The following is a 5936-nucleotide window of genomic DNA, read 5'->3' as shown; positions in this document are numbered from 1 at the left end:
GGAGCCCCGACCACGACCTCGACGCCGCCTGCCCCTCCCTCGTCGCAGGCACCCGAGCTGAGCACGCCTGCTCCTCCCTCTCCCCTACCTCTGCCTAGGGTTTCTACCTCCATCAAATTAGTTAGGGTGGAAACGAATCAGATGTGGATGCGGCTCAAATGAGTTAGGGTTCATGTAAGGGTGGAAACGAATCAAATTTCTAAGATAAATCATAAAACGAGTAAAATTTGACCACTTATTTCACTTTATAGTTGGTGGAATATCCGCTACCACTTTCCACCCCTATAGGTTCATCAAATTAGATGGTAATTAGGGCAGTAGTTCTTAGGTACTAATTAGTTAGTAATAACTAGGTACTAATTAGGTAATAGAATATTTTTATTTATAGTAAGTTTATTTTTAGTAAAAACTAGTTGAATTAATAGAACTAGTTAGTAAGAACTTGTTGCTATCTTTTTAGTTAAAGCAATTTTCCCGCATCGACGTGGACGATGCCTATCCCGCATCCTCGTCGTCGAGTCGGCGGAGGACGACACCTGCTTGACCAGATGGGCCATGTCCGGGACTGGGCTCCGCCCGGGTGGTACTGGAAGGCGCTACCTACCGGGGGGCGCAGGTTGGTGAGGAGCCAGCCTATCGTTGACCCGAACCTTCTTTGGTGGCGGTTGCGTGGGCCAGTGACGGTCCAGAGGCTCGAGGACTCCGCGGAGGTGGTGCGTCACCGTGTCAGTGAGGAGGACGCGCACGTCCGTCGCTACTTGTTTGCGTTGGAGCACAGGTTCTCCAATACCTGGCAGGTTTTCCAGGGATCTCACTGGAGCTATGATCCCGTGATGGTTCCTTTTCTGTGGGTGTCCACCGCCCGCGCCGATACCCGTCGTGTGCTAGGGTTTTAGTTGTACTAGTGATGTTATATGTATGACACTATTCGGGATGTATTAGTGATAATATTCGATGATGTACGGACGCATGAGATGATTTACTTTTGCTTATTGAATGCATGCTAATTTGAGTCTTATAAGATATTTTGAAATGTATATCTTGTGTTGCTCAATATCCAAGTGGCCGGTCATGTTTGCAGGTTACACCTCCGAGTGGCCTATGTTTTGCCGGAGTGTTGATTCATTTCCATTCCGGCAAATTTCAGGCGCTCAATAAATAGTATTTTAGCAAAGGTCATGACGGATTTTCCCATGAATTTTGGCATGACTTTTGCCAAAATATGTAGGAAATATCGAGTGCCCCGGATTTGTGTGTTGAGTATCCTGGTAGTTGTCTTTTATCGATTTTCAATTAATGTTTTAACTAGGAACATAGGAAATGTCTGACGACAAAAAGGATTTCGGTATTTGCAAATACTGTGAAGACGAGCGTGGCCTGTGCGACGGAATCTTCCTAGATGGTGATAGGTGCTTCAGCATCAAGCTGGACGAGAACTTCGAAGTGGATACAGTAAGTCACAACGACAAGTCTTTTTTCATAATTAAGCATGACATCTGCTTCATTTGCTTCAACTTATATTTTTTTTACTATTCTACTAGTGTATCCCCTGCCATGCAAGAGTTTTTGCATTGGATAAGATAGGTTTCAGTCATACTATGGAGGTAACGAAAGTTTATTTGAAGACCGAGCATGGTTATATTTTCCACGCAAAATTATACAATTCAGATGACTACACCTATTTTGGATGCAAAACATGGTGAGCACTATGCAAGACTTATGCATTTCAGCCTGATATGGTTATCACCTTTGATATTCGTCCGGAAGATGATATTGAAGGTAATACCGACATCTGGGTCGATATGCAGACGCCTCCAGTTACACCAAAATGTAAGTTTCTCAACCATATTTATGTCTTTGATATTGTTTATTCAAAAATAGTTGACAACTAATTTGTATTGTCAGCTTATTTCGGTGCAAGAAAACATGTCCAACGCTTGGTAGACAGGACCTACTACTGTCCCGGGGCTGAACTAAACTGCGAGGAGCTAAGTCATTATGTTTCATGGCTTGAGGATCTTGATACCGTCAAGACAAATTTTCTTCCTGGACTTAGAAATCTTAGTATTGAAAACGTGCGACCAATAGTGTTCGTCATGAACTACGGTCACATCTATTTAGGAAGGATGGTAAGATTTTTACTATTTGTCCTCAGTGCATCTTTTCCATATATTATTTTTGAAGCTAAACTTCATTGCTAAGTATGTTACCATACGATGTTCTTCAACAGGGACTCCCGATGAATGTTGTGCCTTATGGGATCGAGACTAAAGGTACCATGAGTATTATTAGCTTACGGCCAAGATATCCTACAAATTACTTTAGTGCATTCAAGATTAGCGACGGATGCTTAATAGTGCAAGACTGGACCAAATGTGTGATGGAGAAGCGCAGAGAAGTACTAGGGGGCAGCAAACAGATGCGCTACCCACGATTAGGAGACAGGTTCATCTGCATGCTCCAACTTGATCAAGGAGGAGAGCTACACATGTTTTATCTTATTTTACCTAAGAGAGAGCAGCAGGAGTGATTAGCTAGCTAGAAATGAGTTTGAGGATGATGATGTGCTACACTATTACTATGATGATGAAATAGCTAGTGTTGGTGGTAATGACTATGATGATTATTATTAGCTAGTGTTAGTGGTGATTAAATACTGTTGGTGGTAATGACTATGATGATGATTAAATAGCTTGTGCTGGTGGATTAGATTCAAGTGGAGGCAACATGTGGTGCACATCGAAAGTACTACTAGTCCAAACTTGGATTAGTAGTATACTTTTGACATGCACCACATATTGCCTCCACTTGAACCTAATCCACCTTCATTTGACACACTGTTATGGACATAATGATGTAAACCTCATTACTGGTATTGTACCAATATTTGTCCTATGGCGCATAAAAACACTAAAAATAAACAAAATAAAAAAAGAATACTAGTAGCGATGGCGAGAAAACACGCTGCCAGTAGTTACATTAGCAGTAGCGCGGGAGTGAACAAACGTTGTAGCTATTCGCCCTAGCAGTAGCGCGTGCGGGCACGCGTTACTGCTAAGAAATAGCTGTAGTGCCTTATTAGTAGCGCGCCTACCCGCGCTACTAGTGAGCACAAAACCCGCGCTGCTGCTAGCCTTTTCCCTAGTAGTGTACTCCTGGACGTGAATGCTTGTTCTGGCCCATGCCACCCTACTACTCCCTACTACTTACTCCTACTATATAGTACTAGTATCGAGGATTCGAGGTGCTGGTTACGTACAGCGAACACATTAACATATGGCTACAGTAAAAACACTCGCCCGACGCGCGAAGCATCTGAAGCTAGTACAAATAGTGTACTACTATTGTTGATTGGCCTCATCCGATAACCTGTTGCAATGCACGTACAATTATGTATTCGAAAAATAGTTTTTTGCCTCGTCGCACCACTCACTCAGAGAAGCGACTCGAAAGCCATTCATAAATTTAGTAAGTTTATCACACGCATATCATTTTATTACATACAACAGGTCATCAACCCACATCTACAACGAGGATACATTATAAATACTAAAGTTTTCACCACACAACAAATAACAAGCAATGAAATGAACTTCAACTCAACCGTTCCTCGGCATTGGAAACGCTTGCTTTGAACCACAAGTGATTCTTTGGGATGGGCCATCGATTGTCGATCTGGAAACCAACGCAGGACTGATCATCCAGGCTGAAGCGGCCTACTATATCCATACCAGGGTAGGGAACCACACAAATGTCCGAGGTATAGACACAATTGCTTCTCATAAATGTGTCAACAGCAATTGGATCACCTTCCACCATCATCGGATAGTTTTGTCCAAGAAGAGCAAGTTTTCTCCAAGACTATGAATTCTGTACCAGGGAGAAGGAGTTGGCGCTAGCACACTAGTATCCATCCCAAATACCATGCAACGGGTGTTGGAATAGGTCCGGAGAGTGCGACCATGGGAGACACCTGCTTCCTTAGCAGTAACATCATCAGTGGGCTGTATACACACAAGAAGAGGTGATCCATCGGAATTAGTTGCCAGGCGCTACAGAGTATATGGGCGCTGCTCGTCCTCATGCTCGTGATCATCACCATCGTCATCTCCCCCTTGGTTATAACAATTTGCAAGTATAGGTGGTGGGATGTTCACAGGACCTTGGAAACACAAGAAGAAGGTTAATTAGTAAACGGAAACTTGCTAACCCGCATGCATGTGGATGAAACAATTATAATTACAGTGGAAGACAAACGTACCGAAACTATGAGGATGCCATGCAAAAACAGTGCCACGAGTGGTGGCAGCAAACAGAAGGCGCTCGTATTGAATTGCATCACAGTACTCATCCGTGTACAGAAACTGATTTTTGAGCAATATCCATCGAGTGAAACCATCGAGGACGGCAACAAGCTTGTCGAAGATAGCAACAACATCATAGTTGCTGTAATTCCAAGAGTGGTTGGGAACTCGACAAATTGCTATCTTCCGTAGAATACAGTCACCATGATCGTATTTGAACGTGCGTACATTACCGATCTGCTCAACCTCTGGGTAGTGTGCTGATTTTTTTGGAAGTGGAACCCGGTGACGAGTGTACACATTCACAAGTTCCCACTCACAGTTGGACCCAATGTAAACAACCCAATATCCATTTGCGCCCGCCCAAGCCTTGCCCTCAAGCGATGGCATCTTAACATCATACGTATCATTATCAAGCGGCATCAACTTGCATAGGGCGAGGCCTCCGTCGTGCCGGCGCCACTCATCATCAGGGTCACGGCGAAGAAGATAGGGGAGATCAAACCGCTCCTTGACTCTTGGGTTCGTTGTAATGATGTTATTAGTTGAGTCGAGAATGGGCTTGAACGAACCTCCCATGCTAGCCGAGGTGATGACGTCGCAACGATCAATGAGTTCCTCCACCATGGCATCTTTCAGATCGGGGCAAGAATAAAGGGGTCGTTTCCGGCATGTTCCCTCCATGGAGAAGATGATCAAACAATGGCAGAAGAAAGGGTGAAGGGCTGAAGGAAAATGGAGGAGGGAGAGGAAGAGCGTGCAACACCAGTTCCAAATCGAGAGGGAAAGGCGAAGAGTTGGTGGACGGTTGCGAGTTTGCCACGGTTCACGAAGAGGCGCCCCGGCCTACACGTCCGTTCAGAAATACTCCTACTACTCGTCGTCGTCTCACTGATATGTTGGAACGGGACCACATGTCAATGAAACGTGGTGTGTAATTTCTCGTGCAAAATGCGATCTGGCCGCGTTGGCCCGAGGTGCCGCATTAGTTATCGACCTTTATTTTTTTAATGGCGTGCCGATCAGTTTTGAAGCACGACTAACTGGTACTGTACGCAGAGAAAATATAAACTACTCTACCACTACTCCACCTCCAGTACTAGTAGTATAAAAAGGATATATAGGCTGGAGCTTGAGCGCTTTCTTGCTAAGGGCTGCCCACTTGCTTCTCACACTACCACCTTCTCTCCACATCTCAAAAAGACGGCCCCTCTCTCCCTCCTCACCGGTGGTCACAGATCCGCCGGGGAAGAAAAGGACGTGCAGCGTTGACGCACTTGTCGTCGGCGAGCGAGGTCACGCACTGACGACAAGGCCGTCCTCTCAGACCTAGCGCCCATGCGGGATGGACTCCGTCCCCAAGCTCACTGCCGTATTGTGTGCGGAGGACGACGACCACGAGCGAAGCCACTTCCCGCCGACCCTCAGGTATGCTACCTCTTTTTGAACCATAACCTTGCTCTATTGCCCCATCTGCCACGTCGTTGCATGTGGATCTTTTTCCACTCCACCATCTTCCCAATTTGCTATCCTCTGCTCTGCTGGCCACGCAGAAGAAAACCATAATTTGCACTATTAAAGGAAACCCTAATTCATGTAGACTAATCCATGTCTGGGTTGAATAAGGAAAGG

Source organism: Triticum dicoccoides, chromosome 6A, assembly GCF_002162155.2.
Source record: "Triticum dicoccoides isolate Atlit2015 ecotype Zavitan chromosome 6A, WEW_v2.0, whole genome shotgun sequence".
In the NCBI taxonomy this organism is placed as follows: Eukaryota; Viridiplantae; Streptophyta; class Magnoliopsida; order Poales; family Poaceae; genus Triticum; species Triticum dicoccoides.
Note: the sequence above shows the minus strand (reverse complement) of the source record.